This window comes from Pongo pygmaeus, chromosome 16 (assembly GCF_028885625.2).
Source record: "Pongo pygmaeus isolate AG05252 chromosome 16, NHGRI_mPonPyg2-v2.0_pri, whole genome shotgun sequence".
NCBI classification, from domain to species: domain Eukaryota; kingdom Metazoa; phylum Chordata; class Mammalia; order Primates; family Hominidae; genus Pongo; species Pongo pygmaeus.
The window spans coordinates 5335889-5352388 of NC_072389.2; positions in this window are offsets into that span (position 1 = coordinate 5335889).

The window sequence follows — 16500 nt, forward strand, 5'->3', positions numbered from 1 at the left end:
GCTTCTGTCTAATTTTTTTGTGAAGATATTTCCATTTCCACAATAGGCCTCAAAGCACTCCAAATGACCACTGGAAGATTCAACAAAAAGAGTGTTTCAAAACAGCTCAATGAAAAGTAAGGTTCAACTCTGTGAGATGAATGCACACATCACAAAGAAGTGTGTCAGAATGCTTCTGTCTAGTTATTATTTGAAGATACTTCCTTTTCCACCATAGGCCTAAATGCACTCTAAATATCCATTTTCAGATTCTACAAAAAGAGTGTTTCAAGTCTGCTCAATCAAAAGAAAGGCTCAACTCCGTGAGAGGAATGCACACATCACAAAGAACTTTGTCAGAATGCTTCTGGGTGGTTTTTAGGTGAAGATATTTCCTTTGAAACCATAGGCTTCAAAGCGTTCCAAATGTCCACTTGCAGATTCTACAAAAAGAGTGTTTCAAACTGCTCAATACAAAGAAAGGTTCAGCTCTGTGCAATGAATGCACACATCCCAAAGAAGTTTGTCAGAATGCTTCTGTCTATTTTTTGTGTGAAGAAATTTTCTTTTCCAACATAGGCTTCAAAGTCCTCCAAACGTCCACTTGTAGATTCTACAAAAATAGGGTTTCAAAACTGTTCAAGGAAAGGAAGGTTCTACTCGGTGAGATGAATGCACACATTACAAAGGAGTTTGATGGAATGTTTCCGTATACTTTTTAAGTGAAGATATTCCCTTTTCCCCCATAGGCCTCTGTCTAATTATTATGTGAAGATAGTTCCTTTTCCACCATAGGCTCAAATGTGCACCAAATGTCCACTTGCAGATTCTACAAAAAGAGTTTTTCAAAGCTGCTCAATCAAAAGAAAGGTTCAACCCTGTGAGACGAATGCACACATCACAAAGAAGTTCGTCAGAATGCTTCTGGCTGGTTTTTATGTGAAGATATTTTTTATCCCACCATGGGCCTCAAAGCGCTCCAAGTGTCCACTTGCAGATTCTACCAAAGGAGTGTTTCAAAGCTTCTCCATCAAAAGAAAGGTTCAACTACGTGAGATGAGTGCACCCATCACAAAGAAGTTTCTCAGAATGCTTTTGTCTAGTTATTATATGAAGATGTTTCGTTATACACCACAGGCCTCAAGGCGCTCCAAATGTCTACCTGCAGATTCTATAAAAAGAGGATTTCAAAACTGCTCAATGACAACCAAGGTTCAACTCTGTGAGATGAATGCACAGAATACAAAGAAGTTTGTGAGAATGATTTGTCTGGTTTTAATGTGAAGATATCTCCTTTTCCACTACAGGCCTCCAAGAGCTCCAAATGTCCACTTGCAGATTCTACAAAAAGAGTGTTTCAAAACTGCTCAATGAAAACTAAGGTTCAACTCTGTGAGATGAATGCACACATCACAAAGAAGTTTGACGGAATTCTTCAATCTCGATTTATGTGAAGATATTACCTTTTCCACCATAGGCCTCAAAGCACTCCAAATGTCCACTTGCAGATTCTACAAAAACCGTGTTTCAGAGCTGCTCAAGCAAAGGAAAGGTTCAACTCTGTGAGATGAATGCACAAGTCACAAAGATGTTTGTGAGCATGCTTCAGTATATTTTTAATGTGAAAATATTTCCTTTTCCACCATTGGCATCAAAGTGCTCCAAATGTACACTTGCAGATACTACAAAAGGAGTGTTTCAAAACTGCACAATGAAAAGTATCATTCAACTCTGTGAGGTGAATGCACACATCACAAAGAAGTGTGTTAGAATACTTCCCTCTAATTTTATGTGAAGGTATTTCTTTTTCCACCACAGGCCTCAAAGCGCTCCAAATGTCCGCTTGCAGATTCTACAAAGAAAGTGCTTCAAGGCTGCTCAATGAAAAGTAAGGTTCAACCCTGTGAGATGAATTCACAAATCATGAAGAAGTTTGTCAGAATTCTTCTGACTAGTTTTTATATGAAGATATTCCCTTTTCCACAATAGGCTTTAAAACGCTCCAAATGTCCTCTCGCAGATTCTACAAAAAGCGTGTTTCAAAGCTGCTCAATCAAAAGAAATGTTCCACTCTGTGAGATGAATGCACCCGTCACAGAGAAGTTTGTGAGAGTCCTTCTGTCTAGTTTCTATTTGAAGATATTTCCTTTCCCACCATAGGACTAAAGGTGCTCCAAATGTTCACTTGCAGATTCTACAAAAAGAGTTTTTTAAAACTGCTCATTGAAAACTAAAGTTCTACTCTGTGAGATGAATGCACACATCCAAAGTAGTTTGTCAGAATGCTTCTGTCTAGATTTTATGTGAAGGTATTTCCTTTTCCACCATTGGTCTCAAAGCGCTCGAAATGTCCACTTGCAGATTCTACAAAAGAGTGTTTAAAAGTTGCTTAATCAAAAGAAAGTTTCAACTCTGTGAGATGAATGCACACTTCACCAAGAAGGAGTTTGTCAGAATGCTTCTGTCTAGTTTTTATGTGAAGATATTTCCATTTACACAATAGGACTCAAAGCACTCCAAATGTCCACTGGCAGATTCTACATAAAGAGTGTTACAAAACTGCTCAATGAAAAGTAAGGTTCAATTCTGTGAGATAATTGCACACATCACAAAGAAGTTTGTCAGAATGCTTCTGTCTGGTTTTTATGTGAACATATTTACTTTTCCACCATAGGTCTCAAAGTGCCACAAATGTCCACTCGCAGATTCTACAAAAAGAGTGTTTCAAAGCTGCTCAATGAAAAGTAAGGTTCAACTCTGTGAGATGAATGCACACACGACAAAGGAATTTGTCAGAATCCTTCTGTCTCGTTATTATGTTAAGGTAATTCCTTTTCCACCATAGACCTAAGAGTGCTCTAAATGTCCACTTGTAGATTCTACAGAGAGTTTCAAAACTGCTCAATGAAAAGTAAGGTTCCACTCTGTGAGATGAATGCACACATCACAAAGAAGTTTGTCAGAATGCTTCTGTATATTTTTCATGTGAAGAGAATTCCTTTTCCACCACAGGACACAAAGCACTCCAAATGTCCACTTTCAAATTCTACAAAAAGAGTGTTTCAAAGCTGCTCAATCAAAAGAAATGTCCAACCCTGTGAGATGAATGCACACATCACAAAATGTTTGTCAGAATGCTTCTGTCTGGTTTTTATGTGAAGATACTTCCTTTTCCACCATAGGCCCCAAAGTGTTCCAAACGGCCACTTGTAGATACTACAGAAAGAGTTTTTCAAAACTGCTCAATGAAACGTAAGGTACAATTCTCTGAGATGAATGTATACATGACTAAGAAGTTTTTCAGAATGCTTCTGCCTAGTTTTTATGAGAAGATATTTGCTTTTTCACCATAGGCCACAAAGCGCTCCAAATGTGCACTTGAAGATTCTCCAAAAAGTCGTTCAAAGCTGCTCAACCAAAAGAAATGCTCCACTCTGTGAGATGAATGCACCCATCACAAAGAAGTTTCTCAGAATGCTTCTTCTTTTATGATTATTATTATTATTATACTTTAGGCTCTATGGTACATGTGCGCAACGTGCAGGTAAGTTACATATGTATACATGTGCCGTGCTGGTGCGCTGCACCCCCCAACTCGTCATCTAGCATTAGGTATATCTCCCAATGCTATCCCACCCCCCTCCCCCCAGCCCACAACAGTCCCCGAAGTGTGATGTTCCCCTTCCTGTGTCCATGTGTTCTCATTGTTCAATTCTCACCTATGAGTGAGAAAACGTGGTGTTTGGTTTTTTGTTCTTGCGATAGTTTACTCTTCTGTCTAGTTATTATATGAAGATATTACCTTTTCCACCATTGGCATCAAGGCGCCCCAAATGTCTACTTGCAGATTATATGAAAAAAATGTTTCAAAACTGCTCAATAAAAATTAAGGTTCAACTCCAACTCTGTGAGATGAAAGCACACATTTCAAAGAAGTTTGTCAGAATGCTTCTGTCTAGTATTTATGTAAATATATTTCCTTTTCCAACACGGGTATCAAAGCACTCCAAATCTCCACTTGTAGATTCTACAAAAAGAGGGTTAGAAAACTGCTCAATGAAAACTAAGGTTCAACTCTGTGAGATGAATGTACACATCACAAAGAAGTTTGTCAGAATTCTTCTGCCTAGTTTTGATGTGAGGATATTTCATTTTCCACCACAGACCTCAAAGTGCTCCAAAACTCCACACGCAGATTCTACAAAAAGAGTGTTTGTGGGCTGCTCAATCCAAAGGAAGGTTGAACTTTGTGAGAAGAATGCACATATAACAAAGAAGATTGTCGGAATGCTTCTGTCTAATTTTTTTGTGAAGATATTTCCATTTCCACAATAGGCCTCAAAGCACTCCAAATGACCACTGGAAGATTCAACAAAAAGAGTGTTTCAAAACAGCTCAATGAAAAGTAAGGTTCAACTCTGTGAGATGAATGCACACATCACAAAGAAGTGTGTCAGAATGCTTCTGTCTAGTTATTATTTGAAGATACTTCCTTTTCCACCATAGGCCTAAATGCGCTCCAAATATCCACTTTCAGATTCTACAAAAATAGTGTTTCAAGTCTGCTCAATCAAAAGAAAGGTTCAACTCCGTGAGATGAATGCACACATCACAAAGAACTTTGTCAGAATGCTTCTGGGTGGTTTTTAGGTGAAGATATTTCCTTTGAAACCATAGGCTTCAAAGCGTTCCAAATGTCCACTTGCAGATTCTACAAAAAGAGTGTTTCAAACTGCTCAATAAAAAGAAAGGTTCAGCTCTGTGCAATGAATGCACACATCCCAAAGAAGTTTGTGAGAATGCTTCTGTCTATTTTTTGTGTGAAGAAATTTTCTTTTCCAACATAGGCCTCAAAGTCCTCCAAACGTCCACTTGTAGATTCTAGAAAAATAGGGTTTCAAAACTGTTCAATGAAAGGAAGGTTCTACTCGGTGAGATGAATGCACACATTACAAAGGAGTTTGATGGAATGTTTCCGTATACTTTTTAATTGAAGATATTCCCTTTTCCCCCATAGGCCTCTGTCTTATTATTATGGGAAGATAGTTCCTTTTCCACCATAGGCTCAAATGTGCACCAAATGTCCACATGCAGATTCTACAAAAAGAGTTTTTCAAAGCTGCTCAATCAAAAGAAAGGTTCAACCCTGTGAGACGAATGCACACATCACAAAGAAGTTCGTCAGAATGCTTCTGGCTGGTTTTTATGTGAAGATATTTTTTATCCCACCATGGGCCTCAAAGCGCTCCAAGTGTCCACTTGCAGATTCAACAAAAAGAGGGTTTCAAAGCTTCTCCATCAAAAGAAATGTTCAACTACGTGAGATGAGTGCACCCATCACAAAGAAGTTCCTCAGAATGCTTTTGTCTAGTTATTATATGAAGATGTTTCGTTATACACCACAGGCCTCAAGGCGCTCCAAATGTCTACCTGCAGATTCTATAAAAAGAGGATTTCAAAACTGCTCAATGACAACCAAGGTTCAACTCTGTGAGATGAATGCACAGAATACAAAGAAGTTTGTGAGAATGATTTGTCTGGTTTTAATGTGAAGATATCTCCTTTTCCACTACAGGCCTCCAAGAGCTCCAAATGTCCACTTGCAGATTCTACAAAAAGAGTGTTTCAAAACTGCTCAATGAAAACTAAGGTTCAACTCTGTGAGATGAATGCACACATCACAAAGAAGTTTGACGGAATTCTTCAATCTCGATTTATGTGAAGATATTACCTTTTCCACCATAGGCCTCAAAGCACTCGAAATGTCCACTTGCAGATTCTACAAAAACCGTGTTTCAGAGCTGCTCAAGCAAAGGAAAGGTTCAACTCTGTGAGATGAATGCACAAGTCACAAAGATGTTTGTGAGCATGCTTCAGTATATTTTTAATGTGAAAATATTTCCTTTTCCACCATTGGCATCAAAGTGCTCCAAATGTACACTTGCAGATACTACAAAAGGAGTGTTTCAAAACTGCACAATGAAAAGTATCATTCAACTCTGTGAGGTGAATGCACACATCACAAAGAAGTGTGTTAGAATACTTCCCTCTAATTTTATGTGAAGGTATTTCTTTTTCCACCATAGGCCTCAAAGCGCTCCAAATGTCCACTTGCAGATTCTACAAAGAAAGTGCTTCAAGGCTGCTCAATGAAAAGTAAGGTTCAACTCTGTGAGATGAATTCACAAATCATGAAGAAGTTTGTCAGAATTCTTCTGACTAGTTTTTATATGAAGATATTCCCTTTTCCACAATAGGCTTTAAAACGCTCCAAATGTCCTCTCGCAGATTCTACAAAAAGCGTGTTTCAAAGCTGCTCAATCAAAAGAAATGTTCCACTCTGTGAGATGAATGCACCCGTCACAGAGAAGTTTGTGAGAGTCCTTCTGTCTAGTTTCTATTTGAAGATATTTCCTTTCCCACCATAGGACTAAAGGTGCTCCAAATGTTCACTTGCAGATTCTACAAAAAGAGTTTTTTAAAACTGCTCATTGAAAACTAAAGTTCTACTCTGTGAGATGAATGCACACATCCAAAGTAGTTTGTCAGAATGCTTCTGTCTAGATTTTATGTGAAGGTATTTCCTTTTCCACCATTGGTCTCAAAGCGCTCGAAATGTCCACTTGCAGATTCTACAAAAGAGTGTTTAAAAGTTGCTTAATCAAAAGAAAGTTTCAACTCTGTGAGATGAATGCACACTTCACCAAGAAGGAGTTTGTCAGAATGCTTCTGTCTAGTTTTTATGTGAAGATATTTCCATTTACACAATAGGACTCAAAGCACTCCAAATGTCCACTGGCAGATTCTACATAAAGAGTGTTACAAAACTGCTCAATGAAAAGTAAGGTTCAATTCTGTGAGATAATTGCACACATCACAAAGAAGTTTGTCAGAATGCTTCTGTCTGGTTTTTATGTGAACATATTTACTTTTCCACCATAGGTCTCAAAGTGCCACAAATGTCCACTCGCAGATTCTACAAAAAGAGTGTTTCAAAGCTGCTCAATGAAAAGTAAGGTTCAACTCTGTGAGATGAATGCACACACGACAAAGGAATTTGTCAGAATCCTTCTGTCTCGTTATTATGTTAAGGTAATTCCTTTTCCACCATAGACCTAAGAGTGCTCCCAATGTCCACTTGTAGATTCTACAGAGAGTTTCAAAACTGCTCAATGAAAAGTAAGGTTCAACTCTGTGAGATGAATGCACACATCACAAAGAAGTTTGTCAGAATGCTTCTGTATATTTTTCATGGGAAGATAATTCCTTTTCCACCATAGGACACAAAGCACTCCAAATGTCCACTTTCAAATTCGACAAAAAGAGTGTTTCAAAGCTGCTCAATCAAAAGAAATGTCCAACCCTGTGAGATGAATGCACACATCACAAAATGTTTGTCAGAATGCTTCTTTCTGGTTTTTATGTGAAGATATTTCCTTTTCCACCATAGGCCCCAAAGTGCTCCAAACGGCCACTTGTAGATACTACAGAAAGAGTTTTTCAAAACTGCTCAATGAAACGTAAGGTACAATTCTCTGAGATGAATGTGTACATGACTAAGAAGTTTTTCAGAATGCTTCTGTCTAGTTTTTATGAGAAGATATTTGCTTTTTCACCATAGGCCACAAAGCGCTCCAAATGTGCACTTGAAGATTCTCCAAAAAGTCATTCAAAGCTGCTCAACCAAAAGAAATGCTCCACTCTGTGAGATGAATGCACCCATCACAAAGAAGTTTCTCAGAATGCTTCTTCTTTTATTATTATTATTATTATTATTATTATACTTTAGGCTCTATGGTACATGTGCGCAACGTGCAGGTAAGTTACATATGTATACATGTGCCGTGCTGGCGCGCTGCACCCCCCAACTCGTCATCTAGCATTAGGTATATCTCCCAATGCTATCCCACCCCCCTCCCCCCAGCCCACAACAGTCCCCGAAGTGTGATGTTCCCCTTCCTGTGTCCATGTGTTCTCATTGTTCAATTCTCACCTATGAGTGAGAAAACGTGGTGTTTGGTTTTTTGTTCTTGCGATAGTTTACTCTTCTGTCTAGTTATTATATGAAGATATTACCTTTTCCACCATTGGCATCAAGGCGCCCCAAATGTCTACTTGCAGATCTTATGAAAAAAATGTTTCAAAACTGCTCAATAAAAATTAAGGTTCAACTCCAACTCTGTGAGATGAAAGCACACATTTCAAAGAAGTTTGTCAGAATGCTTCTGTCTAGTATTTATGTAAATATATTTCCTTTTCCAACACGGGTATCAAAGCACTCCAAATCTCCACTTGTAGATTCTACAAAAAGAGGGTTTGAAAACTGCTCAATGAAAACTAAGGTTCAACTCTGTGAGATGAATGTACACATCACAAAGAAGTTTGTCAGAATTCTTCTGCCTAGTTTTGATGTGAGGATATTTCATTTTCCACCACAGACCTCAAAGTGCTCCAAAACTCCACACGCAGATTCTACAAAAAGAGTGTTTGTGGGCTGCTCAATGCAAAGGAAGGTTGAACTTTGTGAGAAGAATGCACATATAACAAAGAAGATTGTCGGAATGCTTCTGTCTAATTTTTTTGTGAAGATATTTCCATTTCCACAATAGGCCTCAAAGCACTCCAAATGACCACTGGAAGATTCAACAAAAAGAGTGTTTCAAAACAGCTCAATGAAAAGTAAGGTTCAACTCTGTGAGATGAATGCACACATCACAAAGAAGTGTGTCAGAATGCTTCTGTCTAGTTATTATTTGAAGATACTTCCTTTTCCACCATAGGCCTAAATGCGCTCCAAATATCCACTTTCAGATTCTACAAAAAGAGTGTTTCAAGTCTGCTCAATCAAAAGAAAGGTTCAACTCCGTGAGATGAATGCACACATCACAAAGAACTTTCTCAGAATGCTTCTGGGAGGTTTTTAGGTGAAGATATTTCCTTTGAACCATAGGTTTCAAAGCATTCCAAATGTCCACTTGCAGATTCTACAAAAAGAGTGTTTCAAACTGCTCAATAAAAAGAAAGGTTCAACTCTGTGCAATGAATGCACACATCCCAAAGAAGTTTGTCAGAATGCTTCTGTCTATTTTTTGTGTGAAGAAATTTTCTTTTCCAACATAGGCCCCAAAGTCCGCCAAACGTCCACTTGTAGATTCTACAAAAATAGGGTTTCAAAACTGTTCAATGAAAGGAAGGTTCTACTCGGTGAGATGAATGCACACATTACAAAGGAGTTTGATGGAATGTTTCCGTATACTTTTTAAGTGAAGATATCCCCTTTTCCCCCATAGGCCTCTGTCTAATTATTATGTGAAGATAGTTCCTTTTCCACCATAGGCTCAAATGTGCACCAAATGTCCACTTGCAGATTCTACAAAAAGAGTTTTTCAAAGCTGCTCAATCAAAAGAAAGGTTCAACCCTGTGAGACGAATGCACACATCACAAAGAAGTTCGTCAGAATGCTTCTGGCTGGTTTTTATGTGAAGATATTTTTTATCCCACCATGGGCCTCAAAGCGCTCCAAGTGTCCACTTGCAGATTCTACAAAAAGAGTGTTTCAAAGCTTCTCCATCAAAAGAAAGGTTCAACTACGTGAGATGAGTGCACCCATCATAAAGAAGATTCTCAGAATGCTTTTGTCTAGTTATTATATGAAGATGTTTCGTTATACACCACAGGCCTCAAGGCGCTCCAAATGTCTACCTGCAGATTCTATAAAAAGAGGATTTCAAAACTGCTCAATGACAACCAAGGTTCAACTCTGTGAGATGAATGCACAGAATACAAAGAAGTTTGTGAGAATGATTTGTCTGGTTTTAATGTGAAGATATCTCCTTTTCCACTACAGGCCTCCAAGAGCTCCAAATGTCCACTTGCAGATTCTACAAAAAGAGTGTTTCAAAACTGCTCAATGAAAACTAAGGTTCAACTCTGTGAGATGAATGCACACATCACAAAGAAGTTTGACGGAATTCTTCAATCTCGATTTATGTGAAGATATTACCTTTTCCACCATAGGCCTCAAAGCAATCCAAATGTCCACTTGCAGATTCTACAAAAACGGTGTTTCAGAGCTGCTCAAGCAAAGGAAAGGTTCAACTCTGTGACATGAATGCACAAGTCACAAAGATGTTTGTGAGCATGCTTCAGTATATTTTTAATGTGAAAATATTTCCTTTTCCACCACTGGCATCAAAGTGCTCCAAATGTACACTTGCAGATACTACAAAAGGAGTGTTTCAAAACTGCACAATGAAAAGTATCATTCAACTCTGTGAGGTGAATGCACACATCACAAAGAAGTGTGTTAGAATACTTCCCTCTAATTTTATGTGAAGGTATTTCTTTTTCCAACATAGGCCTCAAAGCGCTCCAAACGTCCACTTGCAGATTCTACAAAGAAAGTGCTTCAAGGCTGCTCAATGAAAAGTAAGGTTCAACTCTGTGAGATGAATTCACAAATCATGAAGAAGTTTGTCAGAATTCTTCTGACTAGTTTTTATATGAAGATATTCCCTTTTCCACAATAGGCTTTAAAACGCTCCAAATGTCCTCTCGCAGATTCTACAAAAACGTGTTTCAAAGCTGCTCAATCAAAAGAAATGTTCAACTCTGTGAGATGAATGCACCCGTCACAGAGAAGTTTGTGAGAGTCCTTCTGTCTAGTTTCTATTTGAAGATATTTCCTTTCCCACCATAGGACTAAAGGTGCTCCAAATGTTCACTTGCAGATTCTACAAAAAGAGTTTTTTAAAACTGCTCATTGAAAACTAAAGTTCTACTCTGTGAGATGAATGCAGACATCCAAAGTAGTTTGTCAGAATGCTTCTGTCTAGATTTTATGTGAAGGTATTTCCTTTTCCACCATTGGTCTCAAAGCGCTCGAAATGTCCACTTGCAGATTCTACAAAAGAGTGTTTAAAAGTTGCTTAATCAAAAGAAAGTTTCAACTCTGTGAGATGAATGCACACTTCACCAAGAAGGAGTTTGTCAGAATGCTTCTGTCTAGTTTTTATGTGAAGATATTTCCATTTACACAATAGGACTCAAAGCACTCCAAATGTCCACTGGCAGATTCTACATAAAGAGTGTTACAAAACTGCTCAATGAAAAGTAAGGTTCAATTCTGTGAGATAATTGCACACATCACAAAGAAGTTTGTCAGAATGCTTCTGTCTGGTTTTTATGTGAACATATTTACTTTTCCACCATAGGTCTCAAAGTGCCACAAATGTCCACTCGCAGATTCTACAAAAAGAGTGTTTCAAAGCTGCTCAATGAAAAGTAAGGTTCAACTCTGTGAGATGAATGCACACACGACAAAGGAATTTGTCAGAATCCTTCTGTCTCGTTATTATGTTAAGGTAATTCCTTTTCCACCATAGACCTAAGAGTGCTCCAAATGTCCACTTGTAGATTCTACAGAGAGTTTCAAAACTGCTCAATGAAAAGTAAGGTTCAACTCTGTGAGATGAATGCACACATCACAAAGAAGTTTGTCAGAATGCTTCTGTATATTTTTCATGGGAAGATAATTCCTTTTCCACCATAGGACACAAAGCACTCCAAATGTCCACTTTCAAATTCGACAAAAAGAGTGTTTCAAAGCTGCTCAATCAAAAGAAATGTCCAACCCTGTGAGATGAATGCACACATCACAAAATGTTTGTCAGAATGCTTCTTTCTGGTTTTTATGTGAAGATATTTCCTTTTCCACCATAGGCCCCAAAGTGCTCCAAACGGCCACTTGTAGATACTACAGAAAGAGTTTTTCAAAACTGCTCAATGAAACGTAAGGTACAATTCTCTGAGATGAATGTATACATGACTAAGAAGTTTTTCAGAATGCTTCTGTCTAGTTTTTATGAGAAGATATTTGCTTTTTCACCATAGGCCACAAAGCGCTCCAAATGTGCACTTGAAGATTCTCCAAAAAGTCATTCAAAGCTGCTCAACCAAAAGAAATGCTCCACTCTGTGAGATGAATGCACCCATCACAAAGAAGTTTCTCAGAATGCTTCTTCTTTTATTATTATTATTATTATTATTATTATACTTTAGGCTCTATGGTACATGTGCGCAACGTGCAGGTAAGTTACATATGTATACATGTGCCGTGCTGGCGCGCTGCACCCCCCAACTCGTCATCTAGCATTAGGTATATCTCCCAATGCTATCCCACCCCCCTCCCCCCAGCCCACAACAGTCCCCGAAGTGTGATGTTCCCCTTCCTGTGTCCATGTGTTCTCATTGTTCAATTCTCACCTATGAGTGAGAAAACGTGGTGTTTGGTTTTTTGTTCTTGCGATAGTTTACTCTTCTGTCTAGTTATTATATGAAGATATTACCTTTTCCACCATTGGCATCAAGGCGCCCCAAATGTCTACTTGCAGATCTTATGAAAAAAATGTTTCAAAACTGCTCAATAAAAATTAAGGTTCAACTCCAACTCTGTGAGATGAAAGCACACATTTCAAAGAAGTTTGTCAGAATGCTTCTGTCTAGTATTTATGTAAATATATTTCCTTTTCCAACACGGGTATCAAAGCACTCCAAATCTCCACTTGTAGATTCTACAAAAAGAGAGTTTGAAAACTGCTCAATGAAAACTAAGTTTCAACTCTGTGAGATGAATGTACACATCACAAAGAAGTTTGTCAGAATTCTTCTGCCTAGTTTTGATGTGAGGATATTTCATTTTCCACCACAGACCTCAAAGTGCTCCAAAACTCCACACGCAGATTCTACAAAAAGAGTGTTTGTGGGCTGCTCAATCCAAAGGAAGGTTGAACTTTGTGAGAAGAATGCACATATAACAAAGAAGATTGTCGGAATGCTTCTGTCTAATTTTTTTGTGAAGATATTTCCATTTCCACAATAGGCCTCAAAGCACTCCAAATGACCACTGGAAGATTCAACAAAAAGAGTGTTTCAAAACAGCTCAATGAAAAGTAAGGTTCAACTCTGTGAGATGAATGCACACATCACAAAGAAGTGTGTCAGAATGCTTCTGTCTAGTTATTATTTGAAGATACTTCCTTTTCCACCATAGGCCTAAATGCACTCTAAATATCCATTTTCAGATTCTACAAAAAGAGTGTTTCAAGTCTGCTCAATCAAAAGAAAGGCTCAACTCCGTGAGAGGAATGCACACATCACAAAGAACTTTGTCAGAATGCTTCTGGGTGGTTTTTAGGTGAAGATATTTCCTTTGAAACCATAGGCTTCAAAGCGTTCCAAATGTCCACTTGCAGATTCTACAAAAAGAGTGTTTCAAACTGCTCAATACAAAGAAAGGTTCAGCTCTGTGCAATGAATGCACACATCCCAAAGAAGTTTGTCAGAATGCTTCTGTCTATTTTTTGTGTGAAGAAATTTTCTTTTCCAACATAGGCTTCAAAGTCCTCCAAACGTCCACTTGTAGATTCTACAAAAATAGGGTTTCAAAACTGTTCAAGGAAAGGAAGGTTCTACTCGGTGAGATGAATGCACACATTACAAAGGAGTTTGATGGAATGTTTCCGTATACTTTTTAAGTGAAGATATTCCCTTTTCCCCCATAGGCCTCTGTCTAATTATTATGTGAAGATAGTTCCTTTTCCACCATAGGCTCAAATGTGCACCAAATGTCCACTTGCAGATTCTACAAAAAGAGTTTTTCAAAGCTGCTCAATCAAAAGAAAGGTTCAACCCTGTGAGACGAATGCACACATCACAAAGAAGTTCGTCAGAATGCTTCTGGCTGGTTTTTATGTGAAGATATTTTTTATCCCACCATGGGCCTCAAAGCGCTCCAAGTGTCCACTTGCAGATTCTACCAAAGGAGTGTTTCAAAGCTTCTCCATCAAAAGAAAGGTTCAACTACGTGAGATGAGTGCACCCATCACAAAGAAGTTTCTCAGAATGCTTTTGTCTAGTTATTATATGAAGATGTTTCGTTATACACCACAGGCCTCAAGGCGCTCCAAATGTCTACCTGCAGATTCTATAAAAAGAGGATTTCAAAACTGCTCAATGACAACCAAGGTTCAACTCTGTGAGATGAATGCACAGAATACAAAGAAGTTTGTGAGAATGATTTGTCTGGTTTTAATGTGAAGATATCTCCTTTTCCACTACAGGCCTCCAAGAGCTCCAAATGTCCACTTGCAGATTCTACAAAAAGAGTGTTTCAAAACTGCTCAATGAAAACTAAGGTTCAACTCTGTGAGATGAATGCACACATCACAAAGAAGTTTGACGGAATTCTTCAATCTCGATTTATGTGAAGATATTACCTTTTCCACCATAGGCCTCAAAGCACTCCAAATGTCCACTTGCAGATTCTACAAAAACCGTGTTTCAGAGCTGCTCAAGCAAAGGAAAGGTTCAACTCTGTGAGATGAATGCACAAGTCACAAAGATGTTTGTGAGCATGCTTCAGTATATTTTTAATGTGAAAATATTTCCTTTTCCACCATTGGCATCAAAGTGCTCCAAATGTACACTTGCAGATACTACAAAAGGAGTGTTTCAAAACTGCACAATGAAAAGTATCATTCAACTCTGTGAGGTGAATGCACACATCACAAAGAAGTGTGTTAGAATACTTCCCTCTAATTTTATGTGAAGGTATTTCTTTTTCCACCACAGGCCTCAAAGCGCTCCAAATGTCCGCTTGCAGATTCTACAAAGAAAGTGCTTCAAGGCTGCTCAATGAAAAGTAAGGTTCAACCCTGTGAGATGAATTCACAAATCATGAAGAAGTTTGTCAGAATTCTTCTGACTAGTTTTTATATGAAGATATTCCCTTTTCCACAATAGGCTTTAAAACGCTCCAAATGTCCTCTCGCAGATTCTACAAAAAGCGTGTTTCAAAGCTGCTCAATCAAAAGAAATGTTCCACTCTGTGAGATGAATGCACCCGTCACAGAGAAGTTTGTGAGAGTCCTTCTGTCTAGTTTCTATTTGAAGATATTTCCTTTCCCACCATAGGACTAAAGGTGCTCCAAATGTTCACTTGCAGATTCTACAAAAAGAGTTTTTTAAAACTGCTCATTGAAAACTAAAGTTCTACTCTGTGAGATGAATGCACACATCCAAAGTAGTTTGTCAGAATGCTTCTGTCTAGATTTTATGTGAAGGTATTTCCTTTTCCACCATTGGTCTCAAAGCGCTCGAAATGTCCACTTGCAGATTCTACAAAAGAGTGTTTAAAAGTTGCTTAATCAAAAGAAAGTTTCAACTCTGTGAGATGAATGCACACTTCACCAAGAAGGAGTTTGTCAGAATGCTTCTGTCTAGTTTTTATGTGAAGATATTTCCATTTACACAATAGGACTCAAAGCACTCCAAATGTCCACTGGCAGATTCTACATAAAGAGTGTTACAAAACTGCTCAATGAAAAGTAAGGTTCAATTCTGTGAGATAATTGCACACATCACAAAGAAGTTTGTCAGAATGCTTCTGTCTGGTTTTTATGTGAACATATTTACTTTTCCACCATAGGTCTCAAAGTGCCACAAATGTCCACTCGCAGATTCTACAAAAAGAGTGTTTCAAAGCTGCTCAATGAAAAGTAAGGTTCAACTCTGTGAGATGAATGCACACACGACAAAGGAATTTGTCAGAATCCTTCTGTCTCGTTATTATGTTAAGGTAATTCCTTTTCCACCATAGACCTAAGAGTGCTCTAAATGTCCACTTGTAGATTCTACAGAGAGTTTCAAAACTGCTCAATGAAAAGTAAGGTTCCACTCTGTGAGATGAATGCACACATCACAAAGAAGTTTGTCAGAATGCTTCTGTATATTTTTCATGTGAAGAGAATTCCTTTTCCACCACAGGACACAAAGCACTCCAAATGTCCACTTTCAAATTCTACAAAAAGAGTGTTTCAAAGCTGCTCAATCAAAAGAAATGTCCAACCCTGTGAGATGAATGCACACATCACAAAATGTTTGTCAGAATGCTTCTGTCTGGTTTTTATGTGAAGATACTTCCTTTTCCACCATAGGCCCCAAAGTGTTCCAAACGGCCACTTGTAGATACTACAGAAAGAGTTTTTCAAAACTGCTCAATGAAACGTAAGGTACAATTCTCTGAGATGAATGTATACATGACTAAGAAGTTTTTCAGAATGCTTCTGCCTAGTTTTTATGAGAAGATATTTGCTTTTTCACCATAGGCCACAAAGCGCTCCAAATGTGCACTTGAAGATTCTCCAAAAAGTCGTTCAAAGCTGCTCAACCAAAAGAAATGCTCCACTCTGTGAGATGAATGCACCCATCACAAAGAAGTTTCTCAGAATGCTTCTTCTTTTATGATTATTATTATTATTATACTTTAGGCTCTATGGTACATGTGCGCAACGTGCAGGTAAGTTACATATGTATACATGTGCCGTGCTGGTGCGCTGCACCCCCCAACTCGTCATCTAGCATTAGGTATATCTCCCAATGCTATCCCACCCCCCTCCCCCCAGCCCACAACAGTCCCCGAAGTGTGATGTTCCCCTTCCTGTGTCCATGTGTTCTCATTG